We start from the raw sequence: 15,275 nt of genomic DNA on the forward strand, positions 1-15,275 counted from the left end.
AAGGAGTTGAGAGGTGAGAATCGATTCCACCCCAGCGTCAAGTGCTGTCCCAGACCCACTGGATAGGTCAGCTCACACTCAAACCCGTGTCACTGTTGTGAGGCCTTAGTGCTACTCCATTGCACATGGTTACTGTACACACATGGCTGTGGACTACATGGGAGCCTTGTTGATGCATTCTATACATGCACGCGATTGGTGTCTATGAATTCAGAGCATGCAAACTATATGAATCAAATCGAAATGGCGCCATCCATGGTAGATGTGGAATAGCTGCTTTGTCTGATTTTTGTTTTCTTTGCATTGTGTTGAAGATGAATTTCAGATCAGATCAGTGTCCCATATTGTTTTTCAGCTCATGCACAGTTGGAGCCCTTGTAGTGTAGTGTCTGCGCTGACACGACAAATGAATGGCCGGCCACTCAGATCGTACTAATTCCTCAGCATAAACCTTTCCAGATTATTCTATTATAAATGACTCTCAAGTAATTATGTTTATCTTTTAGACAAGCTTTTATTTTGATAAGCATGCCTTTATTTTTTTCGTCATATAGCCGTTTCCTGGTGAGACAGGAAGTTCATCCCTGAGAGTCTGTAACTGGAAATGATGTCAGAAAGTTAATGCGTAATTGGGCCACATGACGTCGCGCAGCAATATTACGACGTCATACGGGATAATGGAGCACCGAGCCCGAGTGGGAACAAGGTATCGTTTGATTTAGGTTTATTTATGACTATGTTCTGTAAGATGTGCTGTTAATTGAACCGTGAAGAAGTCTTTTGATGTTCCTGTTAGCCATGCTAATGGCAGGGGCTACATTGAGGTTTATGCTAGCTCTCTAGTTTTTTTTGATGTGTTTTTGACAAAGTTTGTAGTGTGCTAGTAAGCGTGCACATTTATGATTCATACGAATGGTAAAGGTGGCATTTAGGTAATAATGGTATGTTAGTAAGAGCTCATTTACCTGTGGCTCTCACTGTGTTTTCTGAACAAGGGATATGAAGGAGAGCGAAGTAAACACGTGTTCATTTTAAGGCTTGACATAATTAAATGCTTCTGAAACATTAGTACGCTTCACCATTGGTTGGCTGGTGTCCGCTACATGTATTATCACAATTTGAGTCATTTGGTCCAATAGAAAATGAAACTTTCTGAAAGTTAGATCAGCAATTATATTATGTCCATTCATTCACAAACACCAAAGTAAGAGCGCCGGTTGGTGCCAAGGGAGAAAAAACATCCAATAAAACTAGTGATGTTTTCATTGGGGACCAGGTTTTATTGTGTAATATTGGATGTAAGCAAACTCTCAGAGGTAGAGCTTTTCAGTTTATTCTATATCATTGACCTGTGGGTTGTTTGAAAAGAACACAAGTGGCCTATTTTAGCATTGGAATAATTTCATATCCTGTGGGTGTCAGAAGATGGGATGTGGTGGATACGGCATCTTTCCTGTGCTCCATAATGCACAATGAGTAAATATTGCCGGGGGAAAGGTCAATAGATGTGGTATTTATGTTCTTGCCCTGCGGCCTCTGGACTGGGCTTTGTGTCCTGATGTGAATTTCTTGTGTCCAAGAAATTGTGTGTGTGTCTGATTATAAAGCCAGCGAGTTACTCTTCGCCCTCAGCCCCCTGACAGGCACTCAGGGCGGCTTCTTGGCTCTCGTGTTATCATCACTTCCCAGGATCCTCAACATGGCACAGTGTGCATTTGTGAATGAATATTTAAACATGCGCACATTGCACCTATTCACCAAGCTCCTAAAACTCCATACTGTACATCTGAATGTACACGCAAATATAACAGTATTAGTTAACACTGCGAGTTAACTGTGACGTGTGCCTTGGGCCATATAAAAATGAATACACCGCAAGGGGTAACATCAGCTTTTAAAAAACACTTCAGTTCCCATCAGATCTAGAGGCACGAGTTCCATATAATGTTAACATATTACGTACGTATGGCTATATTTAATATCCGTGCTGCAATAAGGCAGCACTATAACAACGCAGAACCACAAATGTTTGCCACGCCATTTTGAGCTGGTCCACACCAAAAAAAATGTTTTTCTCATGTTTCAAAGTGTGGCATGCTGCCTGGCTAAATTAACATTGTTTACTCCGTTTTGCAGAGGGTACAGAGGACAGAAGTGCAAAGAGAGGCCTGATTCATTGGTTCGGTTAATGCATGAGCGCCATCAGTCAGGTCGTTAGAGCCTATTAGCTGCCATTGGGAAGTCGTGCTATCGCCTCTCTCAGGCTGAGCAGAGTCCCTTGGGTACACACAGCAACCCAATCTACCAAAGCTACTACGTCCACTCGTAAAATGAAGAAGAGCCTCTCAGCTTACACACTCGCTCACTCACACACACACACCGCCTCGTCCGAGAGATCCCTGTCACCACAGCCTAATAGTCTGTCAACACCCCTGCACAGTCTGGTCACAAGCATGCCAAATTAAATCAGCTAAATGTGCAATGAGATTATGGCCATGAAACACAGAATAAGCTGAATAAATCTAATATCTCAGACAAGCGTGTGGTGGTTGGAGCGGAAACACTGAGGCAGAATGACTGACAGGTTCTCGGTAAATTCACTGGCCTGGATGGGAGTCAGATAACCAAAAAAGCTTTTCTTGGCACAAGTTTAAAAGAAGGGCTTTCGGTGCACATTATCATTGGGTGCCCAGCGGTGTGTCCCAAAATAACACGACATGCCTAGATCGTACAGGTCGTCAGTGCAGCAGCTTTCGTAGTACTTATGACAGTCCACACCGAGGGGTTGGGGCGGATGACTGGGTGAAACACTGGACTCAATGGTTTCCAGAGGAAATTAGAATAAAATAGACAGCTGTACTCACCATAATTTACTCAAATTACGGATGTAGCTGCTTCAGTATTAGCCACAAAAAGAAAAGCTCTAACAATGATAGAAAAACAGTTTTATAAATGCTATAAGTAGCCGTAATGGACCTTTTAACTGCTTTCACCATGTCATTACCTAAAAGACAATTCACTCCAATCATGTGCGAAGACCTTGCACAGTTTGACTCTTGTTCTTCCCTCTGCGAACAATGACTTGATGACATTTCTTGACTTGAATTGCATTTGACAGCGGATGACACATTAGTGGGTTATTTGTTTTTTGTTTGTTTTTGGAGGCATTTGCTGATTCATTCACTCTGATGGACAAAATTAATGAATAACAGTGTTCACAAGACTGTGGGGGAAGTAATCAGACACTAACCAAACAAATGTGGATGGGGATAATGATGCAGAATGTATTCAGTATTACATTCCTCTTTGCTTGTCGTCACAGTCATTGCGTGGTCATGTGAATCTGTAATTGTACAATGTAGTTGACATTTTTCATTTACCTCACTGAACCCTAAGTATATATGTTTTAGCAGTGGTGGCCAAGAGATGATCAGTTTGAGAAGTTTCATATTTAAACACTGTCAAAAAAAGACAAATGTGCACTTCAGAGTGAAAACACTGATATTAGGTAAACACCTCACTGACAGTGAAAAGACAACGTGGAAGATAAGTGCAGGCAGATATAGGGAAATTCTCAACCCCAACGAGAATTCAAAGAGACAATACTTGATACATCCTGATACTAAAGAGGCACGTCCGACTGTGCTTCACTCTATTTCTACTTAACTCTGCCCAAAATGAACTTTGTCCTTGTTTATTTGTCACTTCACATCTGCTCAAACCTGCGAAGGCTGCAATGTGCAAATGTTCTCTTTCTCTCCTGATTTAATCTGTACTTGTAAACTTCTTAAAGAATTTAGTGGCTTGCCCTTTTTTGTTTTTCCTTAGTGAAAACCCGTAGGGCACTGTGCCTTCCTGACAAGTGTACAATTTGGAATTAAAAAAACATTAACTTGTGTGATTTTAACTCAATTGTTTTTCACACTCAGATTTTCTAACCGTGTTGTACAGTTGGGAAAAAGGCCAAAGGTCTGATAGGATTTTAAATTCAATTCATCATTTATCCTATTCAATTGTGGGTTTTCACTGGTTTTCATCACATTTTAATAACACAGCAGTTACTATGGTTAATTCTGAATTACATAACTGTACAGCAGGGAACTTAGCAATTGTGGCTTGTGGCGGCCGTCCCAAAAAAGCCAAACTCGTGTTGTTGTTGCCGTTTTCATGGTTTTCTCCGGGAAATGACAAAAGCTTTAATCAACTGGGCAACTGACCAGAGTTTCCTAGAGAGATTCAAACCACCTCTTCTCAGGCAGCACCAATGAAACTACTATACCTCAAAGACCATTGAGCCTTTTTCATTCAGAGATTGAATTTAGCTCCCTCCGAGCTCTTCGTCTCAGCCTGTTGCATGCATTAACAGTTATTGATTCGGTCTTGACCTTTTCTCGTATAACAGCTTTTCAAAAACAATAACATAGAGGAAAAACGGTCTGTTAAATTATATATTTTTTCCACCTTGGTGTTACTCGGCAAAGCTAAACATCTACCCCCCAATATAAGCTCCAGTATGGCTGGAGGCACAGTAATGTTCTTCTACTCACCAGCAAGGACAGTGAATCAGTGACTGCTCACATCCTGTATGCCTGAATTATTTCCACGAGGGTGATGAAGTCAGATGATGTAAGTGGGGACAAAGAGAGGTGTCGCGGTGAAAATCTTTATCGCCGCTTACAGGAGGACAAATTGTCCCCTTCGTTCCCAAAGGCTACAGGTTTATTTTATGCTTCACTGTCAGGTGTACTGAGAGAGAGAAAAAAATCACATTATATACGACCTATGTTACAAGAATACAAACAGGCTGTCACTCCTGCCTTGTCACATTAGCCTACACATGTGCACATTCAAAATATATTTATGTGGTACTAAACTTTTGACCTGTGATAACTCAACCTATCTGCATGAAACGCACATCTTACTGAAAAAGCCGAGGATCGTCGTTATATTCAAAGCTGAAAGTTCCTGGTAGAGATAATTTACCCAATTTCAATATGTACCATTTTTCTCAGAGAAAACCCTCGAAGCGTTTTATGAGAAAACTCATTTAAATACAGCAAAGGATGGAAAAATTTATGAGGAAATAAAAAATGCAGAGAAATGTAAAAAAAAATAATCCATCTATTTATCTCTATCTTAAAATTGATTAGGTGAAGATAATTGGGTTGTTTTGTTTTTACCCAAATATGGTTATGAACTGTCATAATCCACTCTTGCACTATTTAAATGTTCATGTTAAAAATTCTCATTGATAAATAATCATCATCATCATCACCATCCTGTATTCTTCTGAGTTTTGAAAATCATAAGCATTTAATTTTATACAATTAATGACATTTGTGACAGTTTAGGTGAAACCTTGCTTGTTGTGTCAAACACTGAGTCAAATTACCATATTTCATGGCTTTGATTGGGGGCCCAATGGTTTTATACCCATGGTAAAGTTTTGTGAATTGTGTCTTTAATATATTGACCCAAACGGGGTGATTTTCTTTTATGTATCTCCAAAAATATTATTTGTAATAGAGAATGGTAATAATAGGAGTTAGGGATTCGGTAGCCTGTAAATTGTGGCTAACAACTCCACTTTAAAACTGTAACAATGTGACGTCATCATCCTTGTTGGGTATTACATTTCAGCTGTCTCGTAATTCCTCACAGTTAAACAGCTTTGGCTTTTTATAGTGGCCAGATTACATCATTAAAAGGCCTGTATTGGACGTAGAGGTGCAGATCCATGTTAAGATAAACCACCAAAACTGAACAACAACATCCCTGGAATGGATTTTCATGCCTCCCAAAATCAATAAAATAAGCCTCGTGAGCAGACTTGGGACACCTTGACATGTTTGCGACCTTCTTAATGGGACTCTCTGACCAGCCCATGACCTTCTCATTACAGTGTCACCTCCATGGATCCACCCCTTGCCTGGAGGACAGAATGTTACTTCCTGCTGACCACTGACTTAGCAAGAATGTGTTATATGCCATTTCTGTCCGGGCCATTAGTAGACACTGTTGAGCATTAAGCGAGAGGCTACATTAGCTTCACGCTGTTGTGCTACGTGCTGCAGTTTCACGGTGAAGTAACTGGGTATAGTGAAGGAAGAGGTTGCCTGAAATATTAAAGCTGTCTCCACGTTTTTATCTTCACATTCATTTACTCGGCATGAGTGAATACTGATGCATAATGTATCACCGAACCCACCTGGTGGGAGATGTAAACAAACAAACTAGCAAGTTAATGATTACCTGTTGGATTTGGTGGTTTCCTGAACTGCTTTGAATTCATGTCTGATCATTAATCCTCACCGTGCACCATGGGTGCGCTAAATCCCCCGGTGCCAGTGGTTCCACCCGGGGCAGAGGGGTACTGCAGACAGTGATAGCCTGACTGAGATGCTCCGCAGAGTTCTCAACCGCAGATGTTGTGTTTCAGTCGGACGCTTCATTAGTGTCTGGTCAGACAGGATTTATCCTTTGACTTCCTGAGTGGCAGTCACAGCTGAGGTTAGTTTGAAAAAAAAAAATTGGATTCAATGCGAGATTTCGAAAAGTCAAGCCTCAAAGGTTAAGCTTGTCTTAACTCTGCATTAAGTAGATTGAAAAACACCTTTGGCATCTCACTTGTGCTGTTTTTCTGTTTGTTTTACCTTTGTTAAGTTATATTTCATACCACAAAATGTCACAAGATTTGTTTCTGATGTGGTCATTTCAAGACAAATAGAAAGTGCGTGTTTTATCGGCTTTTTGTAATATCTACAATATACCTTCTTCTTTTTTTACATCTTACAACAGATGTGTTTTGCTTATATAACAATGCCACATTTTAAACACGAGTACAGAATGTACAGTTTGGGGGCTTAAATTCATTTCTCCCAAAACCGCCAATGTCGACCTTGTGGTGGTGCAAGAGAAAATAGTTGGGAATCAGCAGAGGATTCTCTAAGATTTATCCTGTGGGAATTATGAAGTCTGTTCCAAATTACATACAATCCACATCCACTAGTGAAATATCTAATTTGGGACTGACAGACATTGTCATCCATTGAGCCGCATGGTAAAAGTGTGACGCTCTGAATAAATTTCGAAGCAACTACTACAGTTAAAAAAACGAATGCTGCTCTCATATTTCTATAATAGATAGATCACACATGATGCGTTAAAAGAACTTATGTTCTGTGGTTATATCCTAAATGCTCTTAGCACTTTATTGCTAAGAGCACTGATTTAGGATATAACCACATTTGTAACCGAGGAACGCATGTGTGAAGCTCAAGCAGCTGTTAACTTACAGAGATGGTGATCACTCATGAGGCAGACATTACTGCTCAACAAGAAGAGAGAGTCAAAGATGTGTTACTGGATGTCCACGGCCATGAGCCATCTCTTACAGCATATCCCGAGCACAATGTCCCTTCTTATTGAGCCTCATGTCTGCCTCATCAGTGATTGTCATCTCTGTGAAAGTCGAATCCAGGGAAGCCAAACGAGCAGAATCCTGGTGCAAAAGTAAAACCAATGTGCCTGCAGCCAGAAAGCAAAATGTTTGATGGGAGGGGGGAAAAAATTGAGCAGCATCTGTTGAAGGGGTATAGTGGTTAAAATGGACATCAAGTTTCGTCTTACATAATCACCTTGTTGATTACAACTTTCATTCCAACCACACATCCATTTATATACTCGGTGGAGCTCTCACAGTGCCAGTGGACCTTCAGAGCAGTTGTTGTGATGGCTTTTAGGAGTTCATCAATCATCAACAGGCAAGTCCTGGGCACCTTGGCAATGAATGAGCAAAGCATACTTTATCTCCAGTGACAGTTTCTCATTTGTTACTTCACGCCATGCCTTTACACCGTCATACATCAGTATCTACTTGGACATGCAGCACAAAAGCAAACCCGAGCTTTTGTCAAGAACATAAATGAATCATAGTGTATCTCAACAAAAAGAGGATTATCAATTCACTTGACTGTCCTTTGTGGTGAATAGCTAAATGTTGCTGTAGTGAACTATTGCAGACAACCGGAGACTGTGTTTATTACTTTCAAGTTCAGTTTGACGGTTTAAGACCAAGAAGGGGACTGTTTATTTTAATGAAAGAGTCCACTCTAGAAAACATGTGCACTCTTAAATAATGTCAATCTTATACTATTGGTGTCCCCGCTGACCCAAACCTGCTTTAAGAAGCAACATTTGCATTTCTTTGGAGTCCATGATGATTGTAAGTAGAGCTGAGACAGTTAGTTGCTTAATAAATTGGTAGATCAACAGAAAAATTGTCATTTGATCAAAAAATTGTTAAGATTTGCTGCTTTTCTTTTGTCACATGAGGCATCTTGGGCTCTGGGAAGTTGGACGCGAGGGAAGACAGTGAACCAGAACAGTGAAGGGAACTGATGCGTTGACATATTCTTTGTAGGTTTGTCACTATACCAACAACTCTTTCAGATTTCACGTGACTCGATTCTGCAAGGCATTTTCAACAAATCCCCAGAAAACAGGTTTGAACGTGTCAAACTACATTGTGTTTATATCACTCACTTATTGTCGCATTTAATCAGAGCATGTTCTGTCATGAGGCTCAAAATCAAACAGTTGGTCAAAGAAAAGAAAAAGATTACTTAAAAAAAATAATTCATGTGCTGACTCCATTTTCATCTTGGAGCTGCTACAAACGAAAAATGAGCAGGTTGAATTACATTGAGAAATTAGCAATAGAATCAATCTTAGCAGGCTCCTTAATGCTTGCATTTAGAATCTGATTGAACGTCCACTGACTAGAGTTTCAGTGAGTTCTAAAGAGGTCCCTGCTGTGATGGAGGCTTTCATAACCCAGCACTCTAAAGGGCCATGGGAACCAGGACCACCGTAATGGAAATGCTCAGATACGATGCAGTCAGGCCACTTGATTGTAGACAGAATCAGGTCACTATTTATGCCTTCCGTCACTCGGTTATCTTTGGGTAGCCCGAGCCCTTTATGGATGTATGGCATTAATGTTCTGCCATCAGGCCAAGTGTTACCAATCTGCACTGTTGAGAGGTGACAGAGCATCCCAAGACATATGCAGTAGACAGTAGACTCGGATCCTCCCTCTCGCTCAATCACACGATCATTTTGTGCAGCGACCAGTTTGCCTCGGGAGGATGAAAGTTCTTTGCCGCGCTGATTGAATTTAAACACAGTGGAAGGAGCTTCACGTCCCTGCTGGCCAACTTCTTAGAAGTGTGATATTTAAAAGAAAATGCTTTTTGAAAAACAGCCAACAGACATTGGCTCTGCTCACCTCACTCAACTCAAATATCCATAAAATGAAAGTAAGTGAACACAAAGACTAGTGAAGGATGAAAATAATTCATAAACCCGCTTCAGCAAACCGCCTGAGGCGCCTGCAACATCTGTACGTCTTCCTTTTCTGCTCGCTCACTACTTCCTTTAAGGCAAAGCATCATCAAATTTGACCATTCACTAAATCCTTCCCCCAAAGAGCGATTGCTCAGTCATAACTTGGAAGACATTATATTTATGTGTACTTGTCTGACATGGATCACTTAACCAGTGAGAAGAACTTCCCTTTTTGGTCCACAGCCATCGAGAGCATTTTTATAACCAATTTTCAGTCCCAATTCCCGGAAATTACAGTTTGTTAATGGATTATAATCCCACCCCCCCAATCACTTCCTTGTAGCAGATTATGTTAAACTTTTCTTTTCTTTTTTTGAGTGAATTTAAACCCGGAGTAAGTGATCTGGATGGCTTGTGGGCATAAGTGCGTGACTTTATCTCCAGACCAGAGACCAGGGATTTTCATCTTGAGTATATTGTGTCTGATTGGCTTTAGGCAACAAAAGCACTTTGGTCAAGGTTCGGGGAAGATCCAGGTTTCTCTTAAATGTTAAACACTCGCCCTCGCCCTGTGAAACATGACCATAAAAAAGTTGAATAATGCTTCAGTGTCTACGAGCAAAATCAGATATTTTTGTGGAAAACAAGTAGAATACATTATGAACAAAGTACTGGTACCTCAATATCAGCAAACGTGTATTGCCAACATTTAAATGACAGATTTGTTAAAATCAGAACAATTAAGGGGCCTGCTTGTTTGTGCCTGATTGAAAATAACTCTAGGAGGGCCAGGCGCATCAGCAGACTGAGCAGCCGAGAACCTAACGTGGAGAAAAGTAAGTGTATCTGTGTCAGAGTTCAGCTGTTAAACATTGACAGACTGTTGCTAATTACTCTTCAAAATGACTTCAGGGAGTCTTGCTGTTAAATGTGCTCAATGATCCCAAATGTACCATTAACACAGTCTAGTGCAATTAGAGTTACGGCTTACAGATATGGCTCATGGACATGAGCCATTAACAGTTTTCATTTACTAAAAAAACTACATAGCACGAAAGACTAAAGCCTTAGAAGGCTTAATTGTAATTCAAGGAATTATTCTAATAATGAGTGTAGGAGGTGGATGTGTATATAGGTTGGTGGTGTCGGGTTGCCAGGGATCAGAATGTCCTTAATATTACCAGAATGGGCCTACATAAGAAACATGTAAAACGTTTTTTTCGTCAAATTCATAATTTGCACCTTTCCCCTACTACGTCATTATCATCAACAACATTTATTTGTTCCCCTCAAGGAGGAAACCTTGCATGGTACAGAAAACATTATCATGTAAAGGAAGGACAATCGTTGATGCTGTATGTCTGAAAATATTCAATACTGCCTTCTACGCCTGCTTGCATTGCTCATTAGGTCTGTCTTCCTGCCTTATTAGGTGATTTGAAAAAAAAAACATCAAGCACAGCAAACAGATGGCAAATTATTCTAATTTGCGATTAAGAGTGGTATAGCCTAATATGTTTTAAATATAATCTGTCCTTAAATGGCTCTTTCTGATGTTGGAATGTCAGAGGAACCTTGCTGGGTGTGATGAGCGTTACATTTTCTGCACAGGACAGATAGGAGAGATTAGCGGTATTACGCCAGACACAGGTTTTCATGCGAATGCATTTGTGCTGTTCTGAGACGAATCCTCAGTTTTGCGAAATCAGCCCTCCCCGTTGTGCTCTCCGTAAATCTTCAGTATTATTCACATCAAGGCATAGAGTGTCAACTTCCTGCTCTTCGTGACTTTTTTTGTGCCATGATCAGCAAAGTAACTGGATAGGAGATACAAAGATTGTGCAGACGATGTTGTTTACAGAGTCTGGACTGCACATAAGTTTAAATTAAAAAGTTGTATATTTCCACTTAAACTAGAACAGGGAAATTTGTTATCCTTTTGCAAAGTGAACTGAGTACTCTCTGCCTTTGCATAGGATATACCGATCCAATGGACCATAACAGGAGACAACACGGGAGCTGAGCAGACGAACTTACCCAGGACAAAGGGAAACACAGAAGGGAGGCAGGGATACGTGAACACAGGTGAAAGGACAGGTGCAGACAATCACAAGGAAAAGGAAAGTGACAATGAACAAGACACAGGTGGAAAGGAAAAGAATTTGAGTGTCAAAATAAAATGGGAACCAACAATACAAGGGATAGAAACTTCAGAAAGAAACCAAAGAGTCCATGATTGGGGCAGAACCGTGACAAGGACGATCTTTCCATGTTCAACTTCATCAAGCAAAAAACACCAATTTTTTTCTGCAACAAACATCATAAAGTAGATTATAATAGTAGCAGATATGTAGTATATAAATAAAGTTTGGTGTACAATACATATATACAGTTTATATTGAAAGAATATCACAGTGTGTCCGATTACATAACTGGAAAAACCCATTGATGTGTCCAAGTTTCTATTTCTGTCCAAGTCTCTGCATCTTTTCTCACTGTCACTGCAGCTTCTAATCTGCTTGACAGTGTCAGTTCCCAAGAACCCTCATCCTGACAAAAGAGCCATTTCCTCTGACTCTGTGGTTTCTATATTCCACATGACCGAACTTGAAACTGACGTCAAAATACTTCACAGCTGTGAAAGCCCGACTCTCCAGCGTGGAGTTTTTTGCGAAGCACGTGGGAGTGATGTGGTGATGGGAACGGGATGAGCGGAGAGCAAGAGGCAGGGAGTTGTGTTTGGAATGGCAGGTTGCAATAAATCAGCACTGGAACGGGAAACGGTGTGATGCACACCTCACAGCAGATTGAGTGGAATTGGGTGAGCAGGCCAAGAAGTGTGGAGCGGAAAAAGGAAAGGAAGGACGACGTCCATCAGCCGAGACCAGAGAGAAGAGAAGAGGATGTCATGCAAACAGCTCCCGTCGGGGATGAATCTGTTTGTGCCAATCCATTGCTTGAACGTCTTTCATCTCACCACAAACAGGCCGAGAACAAATCACATCTGTGTTTTTGTGTGTTCAGGTTTAGGATGGGTACGGAGTACCGGTACTTTTTGTTACCGGTACATAATTGGGTCAGTACCAGAGTACCGAAAAGCTTCCGGACAAACAGTATCGCTATTATCTTGATTTTTAAATTGGGCTTCTGCTTAACGTGGTGCTTTATCAAAGGTCACTGGGTCACCAGCGTCACTAAAGTCTATCGGGTCAGTCGTTATGTTTTTAGGCACTTTTATGAACGTTAGTGAAACGTTATAGATGCAATTAATCCAGACACTGAACAGACTGAGCCTCAATTTGTCTCGTTTCAATTTGTCTAGTTTGTCTTCCAGATCAGTCGCTGTTTGAGGAGCAGTTTGAGGGGAATTGCAACACCTGACTACTCACCTCACTGTCGAACCAACAGTCTGATGATCTGACTTCCCATATGGCTCCTTTCAAAAAGATCTGTTAACTGAGTTTGTTTTATATTATTACATTATTACATTACATTCTGCGGTTGAATCTGAAGTCCTAACTTCACCGTATCTGTCATATTGACCTGTGATTTTTTTTTGGTAAGCGCCTATAATGGATGATAAATACGTTTAATCATGCTTAATTAGCTATGAGTGAATATTATACTGAAAGATTGAAAACTGCAATAGATGTGCAGTACAAAAAGTTTACAACTTGCCATATTTGTTTCAGTGATTAAATTAACAATTTATGAGTTTCCTCATTATGTTGATAAATAACATTATTAAGTTTCCTACAACTCTTTTCTTTTTTTTAGATTATTTTTTTGTTCTTTCTCCACCTTTAATTTGACAGGACAGCTAGGTGAGAAAAGGGAGAAGACATGCAGGAAGCCGTCACAGGTCGGATCCGAACCCTAGACCTCTGCGTCGAGGCATAAACCTAGTATATGTGTTCCTGCTCTATCCATTGAGAAACCCTGGCCACTTCCTCCAACTCTTATTTGCTGCAGATTTAAATTCCATTTCTAGGAGTCGGGGGTTACATGATGTTGGCAGTCAAACTAGCACGGACACATCAGAAAGGCACATAACATTAACACACACCAAGCATGCAGAACCACGTTGTAAAATCCACAGGACCGATGAATCTCATATTCAGGTCTAACGTGTTAACCTTACAGGCATGATCCTACATGGTCGGCTCTGAGTCACTTTAAATTAGACCCAGTTGTAAAATGAGCTCCTAATTTATAGCCACGTTACATCATCATTGGGGACAGAGACACCCGAGGCCACAGGGCCGCCCGTCTTCACAGAGCCACACAGCCGTCACTAATGAGTGGCACGGGAAAAAAACACAAGTAATATAAGCTATTTTTTCAACAATTACCAAAGAGATATTATTTCAGAAGATTGTGATAGAATTTGACTCTTACTTTGGCCTAGTTGTAGCAGAGATTCACACTTGTTTCCTTTTTACATTAGAGGCTGCCTTAGATGTTGGTTCGTTGACGGAGCCTGGACCAAGATGTCATTATAGACATTAAAATATATGAATAAATATATTCATATTAGCCATGGCCTGAAGTTTAAATAATTGCAATTTTATTTTTTTTGTAATGAAAGAACTTTGTTTGCCAACAAATGAAGCTGCAATTTGAGTTTTTAAGTAATACAGGAAGGACTTCTGGAATTAATTATATTTTATACCTTTTTAAGAATAAGATGAAACGGAGCTTCAAAGTGCAGCTACGTGTTTTGAGCACTTTGGCGTTTTTAGTTTTAAAGAAAATAAAAACACCTGCAGATAACATTTTTTTAAAAGAGCTTTTTACTATCTGTTATTAGACGTTAAAGCATTGTTGCCAGCACCTGACATTTACTATTTTAACTTTTCAGTGGAAAGTCTATATTTAAACAGTATATCAGCTGTATTTAGGTATTTTAGTGTCTCTCGTTTTTTTTTAATATATCAAAATAATTTATACACAGTTACATCATTTGAAAACAATTATACCTTATGTACAAAGTACATAATTACACAAAAGCAATACATTGTAAATTACCTTCTACAACATGGCTCAGAAATGAGTCTGCAACTTCAGTGACCCTTTAGTTTTTTTCCATAAATATCTGCAGAACAACTCAGGCTTACTCGTCTGCATTTCATTATATAGAGGTCAACTATGGTACTTTCTGCAACCCTCATACCTCTGATTCAGACCCTCAGAATCTTCTTCCTACTTTGTGATTTAGAAGGATGCTCAAGCTCTGTTTTTCCCTCCATTGCTCCAGTGTCAACAGTGCAGATCGTGCCGTGGCACATAGGCATTATCCCTGACGAGATGATTTCTCTGTCAGCTGAAGTCTCTGTTTGATTATGCATGTTTTCACTTTGTTTTCCTTCAACACCGTGAATGTCAACTGGTTTTGGGGCAATAGGGGGGTGAGAAAGGTGATTTTAAGATGTAATTAATCTTTTTCGCTCCGCTGTGGTCGACAGTGTGAGGTGCTGTGCTGTCAAGCGGCCATTAAAAACAAAACTGGCACACGAGAGACACTGAAAACAGCAGCAGGGCAGTGAGTGAGGGCGGCAGAATCATTTGCAGAAAGATGTTGGCCCCTTCCCGTTCATCCAATCTAAAGCAGTGCGCTTGAAAAGTGCTTTTGCCCAAAGTGATGCATGAATATGTGTGATTTGCATGTGGAAGTGCACATTTAATTGCATTTATGAACATATAGTAGAAAAAACGCAAGGTTTTGTGCAGACTGTGTAATTGCTTTGTTTTAGAATTCACATCAGCCTTGGTTTAGAGATGAAGCGTCTCAAGATAATTTGTGGAGCTGAAATCTACAAAGCTGATCGAATGAATTCATTCAAAAGGCTTCAAGCAAATGATCCGTATTCTGTATCCATAGTTAAAGGAAGAGTGAATTGATGATTTGTCTATTCGCTTTCTCTCAG

General features: G+C 40.2%; 1 protein-coding gene across 4 annotated transcripts in view; it reads left to right on the forward strand.

The window, feature by feature from the left end:
* The first annotated feature begins 572 nt into the window (after positions 1-572).
* The window catches only part of LOC118288238 (G-protein coupled receptor 183-like), a 42,314-nt gene continuing 27,611 nt past the window's right edge, over positions 573-15,275 (forward strand). For 3 of the 4 annotated variants that reach the window (XR_007029917.1, XR_007029916.1, XM_047328372.1), the window contains exons 1-3: positions 600-706; positions 10,132-10,184; positions 11,325-11,433. The gene's annotated coding sequence lies outside the window, so the exon portion shown is untranslated. Of the gene's footprint in view, positions 707-10,131; positions 10,185-11,324; positions 12,654-15,275 lie in introns of those variants that run through there. The other variant, XR_007029918.1, reaches the window with a different exon arrangement.

Source organism: Scophthalmus maximus, chromosome 17 (assembly GCF_022379125.1).
Source record: "Scophthalmus maximus strain ysfricsl-2021 chromosome 17, ASM2237912v1, whole genome shotgun sequence".
Lineage (NCBI taxonomy): Eukaryota > Metazoa > Chordata > Actinopteri > Pleuronectiformes > Scophthalmidae > Scophthalmus > Scophthalmus maximus.